General features: G+C 31.2%; 1 long non-coding RNA gene across 2 annotated transcripts; it reads left to right on the top strand.

The window, feature by feature from the left end:
- The first annotated feature begins 1,988 nt into the window (after positions 1-1,988).
- On the top strand, positions 1,989-20,620 carry LOC139812910 (uncharacterized). 2 transcript variants are annotated; one of them, XR_011731973.1, is made up of 4 exons: positions 1,989-11,056; positions 11,807-15,664; positions 16,641-16,769; positions 20,002-20,620. It is a non-coding gene; the product is annotated as an uncharacterized lncRNA (long non-coding RNA). The 2 variants fall into 2 exon arrangements; XR_011731972.1 differs by lacking the exon at positions 1,989-11,056 and having other exon boundaries at positions 11,071-15,664.
- Positions 20,621-21,527: the final 907 nt, after the last annotated feature.

Below are 21,527 nucleotides of genomic sequence, written 5' to 3'. Positions count from 1 at the left end.
AAGAAATTAAAACAATTAATGAAATTATTAACAACTTTCTTACAATATCTATTTGTATCGCTGTTATACGACATAGTTATATATTTCTTTGTTTATTTTTTAGATAAACTTAAACTTTATCTGTAGCTTTTTTTCTATACAGCGTTGATTTCTGTACCAGATTTCTGTATGGATGCGATTTAATCGCAATCATAGATTGCGACATATAATGCATCTATGCGCTTTAATGACAGCTAAGGAGCAGTTCTTTTTCGTCGTGCTGCACATAAGTCTTTGGTAAGTAGGAGAAAACGCGAGTGTGTAACTGATCTGATCGATCGATTACCTTTTTTTCAGGTGATGCCAGGCATGCCAGCGGAAAACCGGCCTGATGCAGGGTGAATTTACATCAACAAATCTGTCTGACAATGAGATCTACGCAACGACTACGACAATGTGGTCGAAGTTGTGCGCAGCTTTTATATACGTTTTGATGAATCATATATCATATGACTGACTATACCTGTATATAATTTTAAAGTTAAGACTTGTAATTAAGTAAATACTTCGTCCTATGTTGTTTTTTATGATTAAATAAATATAAAATGTATTAAACTGCACACAATTAGATATTACGATCTTATAGTAAATTCTAGTAATACGGTGCGGCATTGTCAAGATAAAACATTTTGTAAATAATATACACGACTAAGAAACGCACGATTAAGAAAAGTGCGTGTTAACCCGATGATGATCAATATGGTGATTTCGCTTCTAAAAATTTTTGTGGTTAAAACATGGTGGAGGATTTCATAGCTTTATAACCATTTATATTTTTTATATTATCGTGAATATGTTTTCCCAGTCCTTTCCGATATTTTGATACGTACACTGAGAAAAAAAATTTTTGCATTTTAGTAAATATTAGTTTGCATACAACTGTGGGTCCATTTATTAAAATAAAGAAATTTTTCGTTTTTATTAGTCTATATATATTTTTCTTAGTGCATACACATATACTAATAAAAAGGACAATTTTCTTCATTTTAGTAAGTGGAGTCACAGAGAGAGTTGTATGCAAACTAATATTTACTATAAAATGTAGAAAATTTTTTTCTCAGTGTATATTATTGTGTTCTAGATAAAATTTTATATCATAAAAAAAGGAGATAAAAATTATTCAATAAAAGGAATGAAAATAACAAGAAAATGTTTAAATTATGTCCGAATTATCTTATTTTTTATTATAATATAGATATTAATTTATTTTATTCCATAGAAATATCTTGCACAATTAATAATTAGTATCCATTAGTATCTATCTATTACAGTGATGTATTAAAATCCATTATATTGATAATGTAAAATGCTAAACTAATGATTTATATATTTATGCAAAATTTTTGTTAATAGTATAGATTTTTATCCTGTTTAACATATCTTATATCTGTATAATACAACAATATTCGTTGTTTGCTTATTGCGCGAATATGTATAATGCGAAAATTTTTGTTACGAGTGTTCCTTCTTTCCCAGCATTTCAAATGTTTAGTTGAGAGCATCTCAACATTGTGTTACCTAATTAATAGAGAACCTCGTTTAGTTATCAGGTGATGGCATACTCATTGACTGGTGAACGTTTCAGCGAATTAATGTGTGTTAATACTGAACGTTATTCATTCTCACATGTTGTGACTTTCACAACCAAGTTTTTTTTACCTGAGTCTGAATCAGTCAAACGATTTCCGCGATTTATTTGATTGCCATTAATCTCTTTGTCGTTTTCAGTTATCAAGTATACAATGACTGGCAAATCGATGTCTCAGAAATCGTTCGTCTGCGAACTCTGTGGTAAAAGCTACGTTTGGAAGGTCTCTCTGACTCGACATATACGAGAAGAATGTGGTAAACCGCCGCAATTCAGATGCAAGTACTGTGGAAAGCTATTTAAGCAACGCAGCAGCTTTCAACGGCACTCGAAGAGGAAGCACGTCACCTACCAGAAGATATAGCGATCTCCGCGAAAACATACAAAGAAAATAAAGCTCGAAAAGTCAAGATCAATCGATTGAGAAGAAACGGAAAATTGATATCAACAGTTACGCTGGATGTGGCGATCAAGAGAAAATATTTTTCTTGAAATGATCTCTTCTAAAGAAGATAAAAAGAAAGGCTATGAAGAAAAAGTACACAACATCGAAGATGGGAAAAAAGTTTATATCGAAAAGAAGTCTCACATATTATTTATTCTCTTTAAGTACATAAAGAAGAAAATAAGAGGAAACACTTTTTTGTGTATTTATCAAAATAAATGATCAATTATCCTTATAGACTCAAAAACTTCAAGTATTAAGTGTTAATTTTATTCTTACTTACTTTTATTTTTATAAAATTGTTTAAAATAACTGAGTTTAATTATATTTAGTTGAGTGTTATTGTCCCTTTTCCTTTTTTGTTTCATTTGTTACAGATTTTATAAAATATTTTTATCATCACTATAAAAGAAATATACAATAATACATCGAATTAATCTTTTTAATAATCGAATTCTTACTCGCTCTCAATGTTTCTCATATGGATCCTTGAACCATTAATCTATAATAAAAATACCTACGTTTGTTACCTAAATCCGTTTTATGTCACCTGCAAATCAGTTAATAACTCGGAAGATTGGTCGTGGAGATATTCGAACAGTTCTTATCAAATAATATAAGAATCATTGTCATTTGTTGGTTCTTTGTTCATATCTTTGTTTATGTTTTGAGTTTTGTCTTTCCTAAAAAGAACTTTCCTGAAGTCACGATAAAGTCACGGGACTCATTGTGATTCTCAAGATGCATTTTTCAAGCATCGTGAAGCGATGCTCTGAAGAGGAAAAAGTTATAAGTTTCGAAGATTTCGATTTGAAGAATTAGGTACTTCCACGTAGTTTTTGTCCGATTATTTCTTAATGTCTAATAACTGGCTCTCGTATTATTGTGCTTTTTTAACTGATTCGCAATTTTTTCATGTGCTTCACAGGCGAAAAGGAAATTGCAGACAAAGAAACGATATCAAACCCGACAGTTCGCGTTCATAAATGTCTTACAGAAGCAGTATCTATAAGAATCTTCTTATAGATGCTGCTTCTGCAAGACAATTTACGCAACTTCTATCCTGCGTTTACGTAAAAAATAAATCTCGACCATCATTCTCCCGGAAAGATCATCAACGATATCTGATCTACTTCTTCATTTTTTCAGACTGGATCGTAAAATATGCTTCTATGACATAAATCATAGATTTATTTTATGAAAATTGCAGGTCACATTTGTATCAACAAAGATATTTGAAAAAAGACTTGTAAATAAAGGCATGATGGATAAAGCAACATTTCAGTCATAATATTATACCATTTATTTCCTCTGCCACTTGAAGATTAACAGGGATGCCGGCGAGACAGAAATTCTACATAGGAAAACATCTGGAAGACTAACTTTAATTTTACCAATTAATTATCTCTCTTATTAATGCAATTTTCAGTAATGTCGTAATACGCGTATGGAGAATTAACAGTACTAACGCCGCGGAATATAGAAACCTTCCGATAGTTTTCACATATTAATTTACATTCATAGTGATTCTACCGCGGGCTTCAGGTTCGAAGAGATTCATCCATGCTTTTAAAGCTCACGCACGCTTCCTCTTCCGTTTCGCTTCGTCAAGACTAAACCTGATAACTTATTCGTTTCCGTTCTATAAATTTCAGCCAAAGCCGTTCCCTTGCCACAAGTGCGAAAGGAGCTACAAGAACAAGGGAAGTCTGAAACGCCATTTGGAAGTCGAGTGCAACAAGCCTCCGAAACACTATTGCATACCCTGCGCAAAGGGTTTTAAGCAGAAATGCAACTACCAACGTCACGCTGAAACCGTCCATGGCAAGATTTCCTCTCGCGGGAATCGCGTCGCCGGCGTCGCATTACCAAAGAGCAGCTGGAAACACAACCCTCACATGTATTCGGAACTTGGGCCGCCGTGTTACTTCGAGGACAAGGCACCACCCGTGGCAATCGTGAGCGCCCACACACACTCACACTCTCTTACTCGCAACCGCCACCCGGACTCGCATAAAAAGCGAAAGCTCAGTTCACAGAGAAATTACCCGTTTATTGACAATTTGTCTACAGATTCGACACCGCAGGCAAATATGTTCGAAAGCTCGGGACCGAATAAAAAGCGAAAGCTCAGTTCACAGAGAAATTACCCGTTTATTGACAATTTGTCTACAGATTCAACACCGCAGGCAAATATGTTCGAAAGCTCGGGACCGAATCTCCATGGCGTTATTTGTGAACAGCAGCTCATTGTCATGGAACGCTTCGCGACACGATGATTCGGTACGAAGCGTCGGCGTAACAGCTGCTCCTGAAGATGAGCGAGCAACTCTGAAGATTTTCTATCTATATATATAGATAGTCCTTGCTATTTGACAGAGAGGGTCCACTACACTGAAAAAAAAAAAAAACTTAAATCCAAGAAAATATTTTTTCACATAGTACTAATGGCTTATTTACTTAATATAATCACATATCTATTTAGAATTAGATATCTTTACTTAAATTAAATAGAGGTCGGTAAGGAGAGAATATTTAGCCTGGCATATGCGGACGATGTGGTGATTATAGCGAAGAATAAAGAAGCTATGGAGGATATGAGGCCTCTCTAAAGAAGTATTTGAAACGAAAAGATCTAATTTTGAATAGTGAAAAATAAAAAATCCTGGTGTTCGAGAGAGGGAGAGGAAAAAGGAAGCGAAGAACTTGGAGATGGGGCGATAGACGAATTAGTTAAGAAGGGAGGGTTCGCGATGCGTCAGATTTGGGGATTTGGAGAGAGAAATTTTTGTAATAGTTTTAAGAAGAGAATGTGGCTGTTTGAAAGGCTAATTGAGAGTCTGATATCTTATGGTGCTGAAATTTGGGGTATGAAGGAATGGAAAGGTATAGAGAATTTACAAATTAAATATATTAAATGGGTGTTAGGGCTGGATACCTGGACGCCGAACTATATTATTTATGCGGAAACTATGAGAGACAAACTCCTTTTAAAGACCGTTTGTAGGGCTCTAAACTTTGAAAACAAAATTGAGACCGGATGCAATACACTGTTAAAAGAATGCTTGAAAGAGAAAAACGATAAAAACTGTAGAATAAAGAGGCGCGATCACAAGAAAAAAATTATTGATGAAAGCCGGGTATAGTTCAGCGGGAATAATTGAATTAAAAAGCAGAGAATTAAACGTAAGTGGAGAAATAGTTAGGAAGTTGCGAGATATGATTAGTCAGAAAATATTCAATGATATTCAAAAGTCAAAATATAATGTAAGATACAAATTGATATGTAAATTTAAATTACCGATATATCTCAGCGTGAGCAGAGAGAAAGGCGTGCAAAAGATGGTAGCGAGAGTAAGATGTGGGAACGCAGGGGAATGTAATAAATATTGGCTGAATGAGGAGGCGAGAAAGTGTGTTTTCTGTAAGGAAAAATTAAGGAACCTGGAACATTTTCTAAAAGACTGTACTAAATTTGAGAAATCAAACCTGGAAATCAGAGAAATAACGGATGGAACTTGTAAACCTGAAAGCGTAAATTGGTTAAATAGATTTGAGAAAGAAAAGAAAAGCGTCCTATTAAGGGATATTAAATGAAAATTTAGAATGGCGTGCGTGCCGGTGAACTGCGTTAAATTGGAGCGGCGTTATTGTTGTTGATGTAGGTCCATTTCGTGGCCATATAAGCTGAAATAAAACTTATTTATCTATCTATTTATCTATCTATCTTGTGGCTACAAGATGCCACAAGACATTTACTTAAATTAAGTAAAAATATCTAATTCTACGTAAAAAAATATTTTCTTGGATCTAAGTACTTTCTTTTTCAGTGTAGAAGAAAATATAACCGTCTGGAAGATGTATTGTATCTTGCGTTAAATTGCGGACTGATTAGAGTCTAACAATAAATAATTATGTAGAACTTCAAGGGAACTATAAGGCGTTCCGCTATTTTAAAAGTATATACGAGATTTAAGAATATAATGATTTGAATTATTACTGGCCATATTTTATAGTGATTGTGATGTAGTGACTTTTTGTGCTTTACTTCGATCCATTGTATATATAAATATCGAAAAATATTGATGAGAAATTAAATACTGAAGAATATGTAAAATTTCTGATTGACTGTTGATTGTTTCATTATATTGAAAACTATATTTTGTAAAGACTGCGGAATAAGTAATTGGGTATCTTCTTTTTTTTAATTGACGCGACGGCTCAAGAGATGTCGTAAATAGACTGCGAGTTGAAGACATTTCGATATAATTTGTTAAGATAGAAATAACGTTGAAGATGTAAAAAGAATATTGATAACGCACATTGAAGAATAAATATATGCGTGCGGCTGTAGGAAGAATGCGGTTACAATCGACACTTTTCGCGAAGAGCTTTTAAGCGTAGAAGAGTGACTAAAATTAACCATTTTCGATATAATTTGTTAAGATATAGAAATAACGTTGAAGATGTAAGAAGAATATTAATAACGCACATTGAAGATTAAATATATGCGTGCGGCTGTAAGAAGAATGCGGTTACAATCGACACTTTTCGCGAAGAGCTTTTAAGCGTATATAGGAGAGTGACTAATTAACCATCAGCTTCCGTCGAGATCGAGAATGGTACTTCGCGAAATTCATAGTTTTTGCCCTATTATGCTATTGCATTCATTAGTTTATAATTAGCATTTCCTTTCCTGCATACAGTGGCAGATTTATTGGTGACCTAATGAAACCTAAGCTTCGTAGCTTCACAATATCAAGATACGCGATATGTATTGATATGGATCTATTACCTAAAATATTTCAATTTTTTTATCTTGAAAATGTATGTCTCAATTATTTTAGTAAATAAAAAAATTATGTTAGTTAAAATACAATTTACATTATTTCTTTTATCTATTATCTACTATATGTATCTATTTATGGAAAAAATTAATTTTTTTTATTAAGTTTGTTACAATAAATAACTGTTATATATATATATATATATATATATATATATATATATATATATTTATATAAACAGAATCTTTTTTAAAAAAAAGCTTTCTATAAATATTAGTTTCGATCAAAGATATAAATCCGCCACTGCTATAATATAAGACATTAGTTTATTCGTTGATTGAATATAAGGTTGCATAATAAATACACTGTAATCTTACTGGTAGAGGGTTTTTGTAATTGAACTGGTCATATAAAAAGATATTGGGATATGCTAGCATATAAAAATATTGTATTCCTCCTATGAGGATTATATCACATGACTTTATTAATCGAAATGGGGATTTAATCGCAAATGAGCTAAGCTAATGATCTCGAGATCGACGGCTGCATCGCTGGAAGATCTCTATTCGCTAAATTCGATTTTGCGGTCGAGAAAATTCTGTGATAAGTTGACTAATTCTTGTAATTTGGACGTTAAATGAAAGATACATCGAGGCCTTAGTTATACAAGACCCCGTTTACGGTGTTTTATTGTAGTTTATTATAATTTTGTTATAATTGTTAGTCCATGTGTGTGTACGTGATAATAAAATTATAATAAAATTATATTATATGCGTATTATAAATCAATACGCGCAGTTGAATAATTGAAGGTTTCACATCCTATAACGAGTGTTTTGTAAATAAGATGATTTGCGAACGAGAACATTGCCTGAAGATACGACTACGAAAACTTGGAAGATCAATGTGTTCGAGAAACACATAATCATCATCGAAACTAACAAAATCAAAGTGTCACATGCTTAAAATATATATATTTTTTTTAATATTATGATTAAGACAATACTACAAGAGTGTTTTACATGAAACGATAGACAAATATTTTCCGAGATCTAAGCCTTTTATTATATTTCATTAAATAAAAAGTTCTTCGGTTTGCTAAACGCGCTTTTTCTATGAATTGTCGAGACTAATCACTGTCAGTCATTTTTGAATCCAAGTAGTTTGATCGAATGAGACCAATTGAAGATAAGTTAATGACTCAAACTCAGCTGATCCGCATAAATAACGCATCGCGAAGATCACGAGCAGTTCATATATCTGCTGAATGCTGAAGGTATATCGTGCGCATTAATCAAAGTTCAAATTTTGCTTTCAGGTAAAAAGAACCGGTTGCCGCAGAATGCGTTTACTTACTCCGTACAGTCCAAACCGTACCCCTGCCATAAGTGCAAAAAGAGAAGTTACACCAACAAGAGCACCTTAAACCGTCACCTGCGAGAGGAATGCGGCCAGCCGCCGAAATTGTGCCCCTACTGCGAGAAGCCGATTCATCAACAATCCAACTTCATACGTCACATACGTCAGGTTCACCCTGGATACCCAGTGCCGCGCAACTGCGCGATCAAGGCTTTTTTATCATTATATAAAATAAATTAGCCCTCGAGGGGTGAATGATCATTTTTAGATATTTTTAATTTATCTTAGATATTTTTAATCCATTTTATTTGTTATGGTTTATATTTTGACAACAATTCAGTCAAATGTTAAGGAAATATTTATAGTATTCTTTTTTGCTTCCTCATAGAGGAAGCATTGTTTCGGTAAATTCGTATATGAACCTTTGATTGCGTATAAAGTTGGCTGTAATCAACCAAATTTAAAAGAATTATATATAAAATAAAGGTAGAAGAAACCAAAGAAAAGATTGTTTTTTGAGTTTTTAATGTCAATATGTTCAGTGTTTTAAAACGTCGAATTTGAAATTGTGTTAAAGACTGTCTAAATGTTCGACGATTTTTAAATAATATTTTTGAAACATTTCGACATGTAGAAAAATTAAAATTATTGAAGTTTTCATGGAAATCTTTAATTTATTTTGATAAAAAGACGCAGAGATATCTAAAATCTCAAAGAGTTCTCTTATAAAATTGTTGAATACTATAAATCTTAATTAGTTCTGAAATGTATATTTAAAAAATGTACTTGGCGTTTTTTCGTACAAAGATGCATCAAATGTTAGACACTCATAAGCAGTCAAAGGCAGCATTAGGTGAAGTCACCGAGAAATGTTAATTGTTGTATAGAATTTATTCTCGGAAAACAAATTTGTCTGCCTTTACTTATAATTGGTTATTCATTTATTCTGCAATTACTGGATTAAGTTTAGAATACTGAACATCAACGTTAGTATCGAAAACGTTCGTAAATTGACACTTGAAGAGTAATATGATGTACACAGCTTATGATAGTAATAATGATAATAATAATGATAATAATAACAATAATAACTTTCTGTACCATCGTAAAAATTTCCCGTTCAATTTATCTGTGTGAATGTTAAGCTCTCGAAACCCTTTATATAGCCGCTTCATAATCGATATAGTGCACAAGTGTGGGAATATTTAATTTTTTTATCGTTACACTGTTTTTGTTCAGACATAACTGCGTAATAATCTTGAACTTAATGTTGCTAATAATGAAGTGAGGGAGTAATTTCTAATTGTAACGGACTATTCGTGTTGCTTACATATATAATATTGTTATTTTTGTATAAAAGAAAAAGAAAATAAAAGCACAAGCATTGTTTATAATGAGCAATTTGTACTCATTAATTCATAATGCCTCACGATGATCAATATCCTTTTTTATTATAATACATTTTTATTATACATCCGTTATGACACCAAAAAAGAATTTTCATGTACAATTTACCATATTTCAAATATTGAACTAATATGGGCTGCATTCGAGGAGCGCGTTATTAGCGCTATTGCGCTAATTCATTCTATCTTCATCGCTCATTAAATGTAAAACAAGGATAGAATAAGCAAATAGCGCTAATAGCCCCCGAATGCAGCCATGTTATCACTGATTTAACGTGTTATCTACCACGTGATGATACATTTGTTTCATGTATTGTATTTCAGATTGTTAAATTGCATAACGTATCTTTTGTATAACATGTACCTATTTTTTAGAACTTATCGATATAATATTAATTATACATAAATAGTTAACGCACAAGGTTGATTAATATTATAGACAGTTAACCCTAGCTAGCCACACTTATTTTCGAGTCCTTAATTCGCCACACTCCGGTCCGTGAGATCACCCGATTTTGTCGCATTGTCACTTTTATTCCAATTAATATTTTTAAGCTTGTACTATATAGAAATTGGAAATACAGACTTTGAATTAGATGTTTATGATAATATCAGGTCAAGAAAATGATTTGAATTTAAATTGAACTTATTTAGGAAACTAGAAAATTATGTTATTACATGAAAACTAGAAAACCGAAAAACGTTCAGCGGTTCAATGGACCGGAGTGTGGCGAGCTAGACTTAACATTCAATCATGCGGCACCAAATTGTTTTTACGTTTAACATTTAATTAATTTCGATTATCAATTCTTACCATTTTTTCGATATAGCGTTTAATTTAATCTTTTGAGCATTTTTTTATACACGACGAATTATTATCCGCACATTTGTTACTTCCCTAAAGTAAGATAATCCGAAAAGAAACATATCTATGAAAGAATAAAGTTATGATTTCAGCGAAACAATATATCAATATTGTAATGGCATATGCTATACACACTTTAATATTGCATTAATATTGTATCATGTCTATTAAATTATTAAGCTATATTTTTTCTACCTACGACAAGTAAAATTTTTATCATATACATTTACAAACAAATATTTTATTGCCATATTTTGATTTATTTTATTTTTTTCAAAAATAAATATATGAAAATATCTTTTTACTGAGTTTATTATTACCATTAACCCTTAATCTAACGCTATTTGCCCGCTAATCTATTGGATCTATTTTTGGGTGTAACTTTGCCGAGAGATAAGGAAAAGAAAAACTGTTTTAATTCAGGTGTACTTTAGTGTTCAGTTATATTCTCAACTAAGTCCTCTAGTTTCTTTGCAGAGTGGAATCTCAACTAAAGATAATCCTTTAGGAAGATATGCAAATAATGTGCTACCAACCTATGGATTGTCAATTCATGATTTGATTGACGTAAGTTTTATTTAAATGAGGAACAATTCGATAATTTAACGAGAAAGGCTTTATTACGTGCTTGTAAACTAAAGCTACCTAAACACGAAACGCATTCTATTATAAATAATTCAGAATTATTAGTCATATTTATCTAACGTTTTAGAAAAATAAAGTGGTAATTATTCACTGATATTCACGTAGTGTATCGAACGTCCCTAAAAGACTGTAACTGTACTATTGCACTATTGAAAAACTTCCCTATTTAATTACTTCGATTATTTTAATTTATCTAACTTATATTCGTCCTAGCATGTGTTAACATATTATGATGAATCGATCACTTCTGAAAAGATGCGAGTTAATGAAATTAAAATTGCAACTGCTTCAGAAATTAAGAAGTATCTTCACGCTACTTTATCTTCTAGACTTCGATTATCGAAATCTTCGATTATCAAAATTTTTACGATCCGCGCATATAAACTATTGCAACACAGAACTTGTTACACTAGAGATAGTCGACAATGTCGAATTAAAATTATCGTCGACATTGAAATTGCAATTAAAGCTATAATATTTAGAAAAAAAAAGGATATGGCAAAGCCTAAGATATGATGATTTTCTGTTAGTTGGCTTTCGCCAATTATCTTTCAAAATGATCGATTCGATTAAATTGGCATTACTTATTGCGATGTGAGTCAAGTGCAAAAGTTAAAAGAGACCGTCGACGAAATTTATCTCACCTCTCGGGCTTTTTGCGATCTGTTTCAGAATCCAAGAGGGAACATTGCCGCGTCAACTACGATCGGCCGTTCACGTGTTACAAGTGCGGCAAGCGTTATACGTGGACGGATTCCTTGACGAGGCATCTACGCGAGGGATGCGGCGTCTTGCCGAAACACATTTGCACGGTTTGCGGCAGGAAATTCCGGCGCAAGGATTATCTGCTACGCCATGAGAACAACGTTCACAAATAAGAAAATTCATCCCCCTACAAATAGAATCCGTCATTGACAAAAATCAAGCCTATATTCTCGAAGAAATACGATTACTGCGACCTGACCGATATAAACCGCCCACCATGTTCTTGAGTATCACCATATTGTTTGAGTATCCGAGTATACAATTGCAAATTACTTGTAAGATGTAAGAAAACGACTGATTTCCGCGATGAAGTGAAAAAGGAAGATTATCTCATATTGTACACATTTTCAGGATTTATGTATCATGTTATGAGCGTTTCGAAAGAATATTTCTAAATGATAATTTTTTATCGAACGATTTTATTTTAATATAGTCGAATCATCGAAATGAAAAAACAGGACGGTATAGTTTAATTAATCGAAAACGATTACACATATTCTCTTTGAAGGAGATATTATTGTGAATAATGATCTGCTTAAGAAAAGTGATTATAAATATTATGTAGAAAATGCATATTTTCATAAAATAAATAATTTGCTTTAATCATTTTTACCGATCATTATGTGTTAGAAAATGTGGTAGCATCTCTTCCAAAATTTATTATAGTTTAACAAGCTAGTAATATTAGTTTTTCTTGGCAATCTTTTTCATAACATTTTTATCTTAAATATACTCTTTTCTAAAAGTGTTCAGTTTTATGAAAACTCATTCTAACTACTGACTTTATAAAACACTTTTTATAGATGTCTATATATAGACACGATATATATGTATATATTTTTTTAAATAAATAAATATATATATATATCGTTTATTAAAAGAAAATAGACCCGACAATCTATATATTTAAGATGAGAAAGTAACAGAATTTTCACCGAAAAATTGAAACTATATATAAAAGCTATGCGAAAGATTTTTTAGTTTAAAATATCAGAGCAGCAATGCTTGGAAAAATGATAATTTATATTGATTTTTATGAATATGAACAATCATAACAGCGAGTATACTTAAATGGAAAAACACGAGACAATGAATATAGAATTATAACTTTTTATCGCCGGTGTACGTACAATGGCGTGTAGAATTACATAGATGTGTAATTGTCTAGGATATCAGCCACGCTTTTTCGTACCTGTGTATAATTTATCACTTATCACTTTCTATAAAATGTCCCCGACAAGGCACATGTATCATGACAAGAAAGTTTACTTACAGAAAGTCGTATTCGCGTAAGTATTCTGTATACGCGGAATGCAATGTAAAGATGAAATACGAGGCGTGATAAAAATTCACAAATTTTACAGGGAAAAGTATTTAACAGATAAGATTGATACGTAGGTTAATATGGTATAATTCAAAAATAATGGAGCGAATGCGGGATGTAAGGATTAAGTGTGCGATTCACTTGAAAAAAGTAGACAAGCAATATTATAACGTAGATTGTAACGAGTCTGTGGTACAAACATTATTGTAACATAGACTCCAACAAGTCTATGATATAAGCAATATTGTAAAATAGATTGTAACGATATGTAAGCTGTAGACGTTTATCTCATGATAATCGTTTTACGACTATTAAAGTGACAACGTGGCAATGAATTATATTATTGTACAAGACAACACTTAAAATGTAAAATACTGAAAGTTTTCTAAACGAAAATCTAAACTTCTTCAGAATCACAATGTAAAAAAAATATAGCATTGGTACATTTTCTGATCTGCATTTTTTAAATAACATCACTGTTCCCGTAATTTAATGGAAACAATTTTGGTTTCGTTCGTTGTATTTTCTTTATTATATACTTATGAAAATAAAGATATACTTAAATTACCATTTTTTTTTTAAATAAATGGATTTTTAAGTAAGATAAATTTTTGTAAGAAGAACGGTAAGTGTACGGGTATCTCCACAGTTTAAGAGATAACATTAATAATTATGTAGGAAAAGGAATTAAAATAATAGTATTTGACTATCTGTGACATAGGTATTTAAGAGAAATAAAGAACGATCGATACACACTTACACGTCGATGTCTGACACATATAAATTAGCAAGTGTAATCGATTATTCGTTATCTAAAACGGCAAGATAATTATACACTTTATTCCACGGATGCGTCAATAGGTATTCGAATGCATTAACACGTCATTCATTGTTTTTTTCCAGATCCATCGCCGCACATCACGATGGACTATTACAAGAGACTGGGCAGACACTGTTGCTCTAAATGTGGGAAAGAATACAAATGGATGCAGTCATTGGTCAGGCACAAACGGGAGGAATGCGGAAAAGATCCACAGTACAGTTGCTCTATATGCGGTTCAAGAATTAGACATAAATGGATGTTGAAGAAGCACATGATCAACGTCCATCGCGTAGCCATCCCGAACGGCAAGAACATTTGGAACGATCGACAACAATCAAGAAAATCCATATAACAATATTGTAATCGTATACATAATCGATGAAATGTTCTTACGTCTGACTCTGCCCTTTATTGATTTACATTTTTTATTTCTGATTTTCAATATTTTAATTTTTTTTCTTTTATTTTCATATATAAATTGAATAGTTTAAAAAATATAATATATTAAATTTTTCAAGCAATTTTTTAAAATAAACAATGGATTTTCCATGTTTTTTTTCGAGAGGGATAGAAGAAATGTAAAGAATGTAAGAAAATTAATAAGAACAATTTTAAACATTATTATCTAGATTTTCCATGTCATTATCTGAATTTATTTACGTTTAATATTATTACTCATACATAAAAGTTTTTTATCATACATATAAAGTATTTAATTTTAAATTTAAACGTGTGATCTTTTCATAATATGCATTTTCATAACAGGTAACTGTCACTTAATATAAAATTGTGCTGCATTGTTTTTTGTTCGAAATATAATTATCGTTACATTTCATCGTAAAACGTTCATACATATTTTAACCGTTGGTAGCTATTTCTTTAAAGGATACATTGTACCTTCTTGGGCGATTTATACAAAATGTGTGTAATAATTTAGAAGTAAGGAGAAACTGATTATCGAAATAAAAGCTGCATGTACATAAGATATGAGTACACTCATTATCTTTTTTTCCTATATGAATATAAGGAGCATAATGTGAAACTAGAGAATAGATCGCGATAAAATAAAATTTCGTGAAGATTGCCGACCATACAATTTCCTACACTCCTTTTGAAGTTCCCGAGTTTCCACCGAAAGGCTCAAAAATGCGAATCTGATGTATATTTCGATTTTAAAATTGTAACTAAAAAGAGCCTTTAAAATTTAATCCAGGCGATACATTTAATCTATTATTCTCTTTTTGGGAAAGTAAAAAACAGCACCTTAATGAATTAAATTCGCACGATGAAGAGTTAAGAAAGAATATAAGTCTGACTGAAATTGCAAGACGGTTAAGAACACATGCTAATGTCGTGCTTTCTTTTCAGATAACGACGATAGGCCTCACAGACCTCAAAATTATCATAGGCGGTATCGCGGCAAATACACCTGCGACGCATGCGGTAAGGAGTATACGTGGAAACCGTCTTTGACGAGGCATAAACGCGAGGATTGCGGTAAGGAGCCGCAGTACACGTGTCCGGTGTGCCACGTAAAGCTTCGGCGCAGCCGTCAGCTCAAGCTACACTTGATTTACGTTCACAATTGGTTGAACAAACCAATGTATACGTAATACGGGTAATAAAATAAAATTAAAAAATGACATTGTATTCATTTTGTACTCCCACCCAATAGCAGTTTTAAAACGATTTGAGCCGCTTGAGCGATATTCCCGCTTGAGATATTCGAATGAGATTTTCTCACGCCTAGTGTCCACCTTGTATCACCTCGAAGAGAGTATTACGGAAAATTACTCTCTTATTTAATTTTACTTTTATATTCTCCTCAATACTGAGAATTTAGTCTCAGATGGACACTAAGCTGAGAAATAAATTTAAAAAAAAACTTCTTTGTGACATTAAATGAGTCTTGAATTAATTAAATTCGACGTTACGAAACATAGAGATTTTTTGCTGTCGCAATTAGATAAACCAATTGCATGATATTGTTTTTTTCTTTTTTATGTTTTAATTTGTTATAAACTGCATAGTATCTTACAGAAGGAAAGTGTATAATCCGTTGCTCCTCTCAAGCTGAATCTCCGATCAAGCAAATGAACATGAACAAACACGAATGAGGGAGTATTTTGTTTGTTTGGACTGGATCCGGCTTAATAATCATTTACATTTATTTTAAAAATAGTGCATATATCGGGATGATAAATATTTAGTGTTCTGGGAAGATTATGCAGAATATGAGATTTTCTTTGTATTTTATAAAATACACCTATTATTTTTTGTTTTCGGTGTGAATATAAGGAATAATACAATACGATGACAGAGAATGTACTTCATGAGTGAAATACGTGCTGTCCACAAATTTTTACCGGAAGAATGAAGACCGCGACTGATTTCAAACTTGTTCTTAGAAAAACCTAAAATTGTTTTACGGCAAAGTTTATTATAGATGACAAATTTGAATAAAGAATTTTTTCTTCTCGAAGAAAAGAAGCGCTATAATTTAAACGTCACGCGGCTAAAAGTTAAAAAAAAGGATGATTCTTACGAGGATATAATGGCTGAGAATAAATTCTAATGACGTATTTTCTTTTCAGATAACACCAGGTATAAGAAGGCTGGTGGTAGTAAACATCAGCGATACCGCGGCAAATATATCTGCAACGCATGTGGTAAAGAGTACAAATGGAGATATTCTCTGACGAGGCACAAACGTGATGAATGCGGTAAGGAACTGTTCGTATGCGATAAGAGATAGAGACACGCGGGTCATTTGAAAGTATATCATATGACACTTCGAAAATATTATCTGTGAAAAGGAAATCAAGTTTCCTTGAAACTCTCGATGCTGTTAACTTTGCGAGTTTATCCGTGTTCGATGCGCCGAAGTTTCGGTATAGCTATCAATAGAGGCGACATTTAAAATACATCTCGGACTAATTGTATGTGAATAAACCAAATGCAGAAAATAAAATTAAACACAAAAGAAAACGGCAATGTATGTGTTGTCACACTTTACTTCTGTTTATTATTTGAATATCAGATTGTTGCATCATTATAGTTTGTTATTTCTCAATTACCGTTTGTGTTTACTCTAAATAATACATGAACTTAAATCTATCGGAGTGAAGGATTTCGTGAAAGGGTTTGGAGAAAATTGTGTGTGAGAAGTGAATTTCTGTTTACCACGTCGTCGTTGAAAAAGTTGGTTCCGTCTTATTTTATATTTGTGTTTCTGTATGTGTTTATCGAGTTACTGAGGTGTACGTATTGGGTTTAATTGTTATTCCAAAAATTAATTGTTTGAGTGAAATAGTGGTGACGAGTTAAGAGTATTTTTGGTTAACTATGAAAAAGAATTTTAATGACATTCACTGAATCAGAGTAAATAACTCTTCGTTCAAATATGTAAAAATTTGATATAAAGATTATTTTTCAACTATGCAGTTTATATTTTCTAATTACGTATATTCTAAGATTACATAGAATCACATGAAGAGTTCATCTACTCTACAGTCTAATTGTTTCAAAGAAATCATTGTCGCGTTGTAATGATCATGCTGTTAATTTTTTTTAGGTAGCTTTGAAAGGTCTATATGTGATAACTCAATATCACCGACTTGCCGTGGCTGCGGAAAAATATTTTTATGGGGAAAGCATCTGGAACTGCATATAAAAAAAAGTGGATGTAGGATCGAGCAAAAGAATGAATGCATTTTCTGCGATCGAAGATTCAAGTTGAAGATTAATCTTGAGCGACACATCAATAAAATTCACATGAGATGGCTTAAGACCAGGCCATCATGATATTCAAATTGTAATTTTATTGACCCTTTAACGCCGAGATATCTCTCTTTTGAGATTAGTATTATATTGTTTTCTGTGATGTTAGAAAAACATAAATTGTTCTAGAAAAAAAAAAACAATGGACGTGGCTACTTTAAGCGACTTAATAAAAACATTCTTAAATACATTTACAGCATTTAAAGAATAAAATTACTATATGTAACGGAGGCGTTCAAAGGTTAATAACATCTATTGTCATCTTACACTTTATCAGAAAAAAGTTATAGACGTGCGAAATAAAGAAAATTCGCGAGAAAATTTAATTAAATCAGTTGAATGCATTCATTCTAAGGCATGTTACGAATTTGAATTGACTTGTGTCAATTCGTCGAATACGAATTGATATGAAGATGCATATTTAGCATTATAAGCAATCAGATCAATAACGTTATCATCATTTGACAGAATATAGTAATAATCACTATTGTGTATCACCACTGACATTAAAAGTTCCATAATTTTTATCTCCATTTAAAATATCAGATTTTATAAAATTTGAGTATTGTACGATTCCGATTAAAATGTTTCTATCCATTTAATTAGTACTAGATTTAGTTGCTACATCTCACAATCAGTATTCACATTTAGTAAAAAATCATCTCAATCTTGTATTATTTATAAGAGATAAAGTTAACTACTGTTTAGATCACCTGTTTAAAAAACTTATATAAAACGTAAAATATCCGCGATATAATTAGAAAGGAAATGATTCCTCCAAATACTCTTATATTTTTTTACTGAAATCTTTTTTATTCACGTTTCTAAAGTAACAGTGAATAAAAACGATATTCTAACCAGTTTCATGTGATTAAAATGTAGAAAAGTATAATTTATGATTAATTTTTTACATTTTCTACTTTTACATCTTTCTAATATTATTTAAATATTTATTTATATAAAATTATTACTTATTTGTGTATAAATAAAACAGCAAATTTTATAAGTAATCTATTTATATGTAATGTATAAAGAATAATTACATATTTCTATTTTAAATATTTATATTCTACATATTTATATTTATATCCTAAATATCAATATGTATTTATATAAATTTTGAACAAAATTATGGAAATTTCTAAATTTTATATAAACTTGTTCTTAATTTCTTAATTATAAGAGTTATTTTCTTATATCGTAAGAGTAAACATTAATTTTGATTCTACCTTTCTGATTTATTTTTACACGAGAAATCATTTTTTTCTCCGTTAATTACGAACTCATCCTGCATAATATATACTGTCAACAAAGACGCATAATTGTGCGTTGCGTAACATATTATTAAAATGTGGCATTACCTTTGAATATTTTATCTGCAATAATACTTGTGATATATTAATGTGATATTCGATTTTTTGTTACGACTGTTATACAATACTCTCATACAAGTTTATACGTAAATAAAATTTTGATATGTATATATTGACTAATCTCCATATATTTGATCTTAATATCAGCATTATTTGACACACAGACAAATTAATTTTAAAAATATCAATATCATCAATTTCTTTCTCTCTTAATTTTATATAATATAATCGAGATAAAAGCCGATTAAACAATTATTTTTATGTATTGTCATCAAACAAAAAATATATGCATACTGGCATATATGCGTATTTTTCGGTAAACTATGGCAATATCATTACTGAATGTTGATATCATCACATTACTTAAGTTTATAACATATTTATTATATTTCACGACGTCATATTCATAAGAGCGATCGGTTTTTTAAATATTTTACTTATTATTTATATAAAATCAAAGAAAAAATATTAGTATGTAAATGCTTTCTGACTAGTTTATGCCCATGATAAATAATATCGATAACATAAATATTACCAAAATTTTGATTATACATCAGTCTTCATCCACTCTACTGCTAAGTAATTATAAGGCTTTAGTATTTTATAAGAATAAGAGCATGTACAACACCGGTGTATCGGTATAAAATCAAATTTGATATCTCGCGAATGACCGAAAGAAGGATCGAAACTAAAATCTTGCCAATACGGATTTTCTCGAATGAGGTTCTCTCATGCACGCGATTAACGAAATCAATCGTCAGTCCGACATAAATAAGATCGAATTGTTGCATGTATGTTTCAGACCTACACTTGTACCCGTTTCGCTCTTATCCGTGCAACACGTGCGGCAAGACATACAAATGGAGAGAATCTTTGAGTCTGCACAAACGAATGGAGTGCGGTATCGAGCCACGCTTTACCTGTTGCGTCTGCGGCAGAAAGTTCAAACACAAGCACCATCTTGCGAAGCACCACAACTCAATTCACAAATCTATCTAATAATAAATAAATATGTTCAATAAGTGACTTTCCTTTATACATTTAGAAATAATAAGTGATGATATGTAGTTACTTTTTTTTATATAAGGATACGTATAATATCATAGATGTTCATGAAAATTTAATTTGGGAACGATCGCGTCTTCTACGTATCTTAAAATGATCTACTTCGAATTCTCTTCAAATTCTATCTTAAAACTATTATTAACAATCGGAATTATTACGACTCAACCTGTTTAGTTTTTTTTTTCTGGAATATATGCTGCTTATTTTATGCCATAAAATGATTTTATGCCCTAATAAAATTCTGTAAAACTGCAAAGTGGTAAAATTGAGGGCGAAAGAATTCATAATAATTCCGCGGTGATCATTCCCGGATGAATACAATGATGGCAATTTTTTAAATAAACCAATAAAACCAAGTCCACGCTCTTTCATTTTTTCCCTTTTTATCATTATATCAATGAATTAAGACACGCGAAAATCAAGAGAGAGGGATTTTTTTAACTTCTATTTTTTTATACCATTGTAAATCCGTTTAAACAAAATAATTCTGCGATTTTTGGTTGATTGACAATAGCAATTTTTAAATAATAGCTTTAATTCTTTGAGTACAGAACGGCATGATGCTAAGCACTTTGGAGTTCTTTCTCACATCAAGCTTAAAATATCGCATGGCTTCTCAACTTGTAGTTGAGTGTAGGACTTTTATTAAGATATTTGCGCTTTCTTCAAATTTGTGGTATTTTTTATTTATAAATATTAATTATTTTTTAGATAAATTAGGAAATTGAAAAGAGAAAATACTCGTGTATGCCTATACGTGCCCACAGTACTCAAAGGATTGATCATTTAGTGTACGTATCAATATGATTATCCCGATCAAGTTTTGCATTTGAGAGGAAACATACGACATTCGTGTTTAATTCGTTATTACTAAGCAATATCATTTATATCAAATCCTCAATAAATTCCTTTTGTCTAAAAAATTATAAATTAATTAGAGAAAAATCAGAAAATATCATTATGTTTCTTATCATACATTCCGCGAATTTTTAAACCTTTTGCAAAATTTGTAATAAAAGTTCTATAAAAAAGATTAATTAAAAAGCAATTTTTGAATATATAAAACTGTATTGTAATGATCTTTTTTTTTTATGATCATATTGACTTTTCGTTTTTTTACGATATTGTCGGATGTAAAATATGTACTTTTAGAAATATCAACGCAATGTATCGTAAAACATTCACAAAATATGGAAATATTTATTACATTATATTATCTTTTTGGATTTGCTATGGTATATAGTATTATATAGTATACTGTTA

The sequence above is a fragment of the Temnothorax longispinosus genome, chromosome 5, assembly GCF_030848805.1.
Source record: "Temnothorax longispinosus isolate EJ_2023e chromosome 5, Tlon_JGU_v1, whole genome shotgun sequence".
In the NCBI taxonomy this organism is placed as follows: Eukaryota; Metazoa; Arthropoda; class Insecta; order Hymenoptera; family Formicidae; genus Temnothorax; species Temnothorax longispinosus.
Note: the sequence above shows the minus strand (reverse complement) of the source record. Positions and strands in the feature narration are given on the sequence as shown.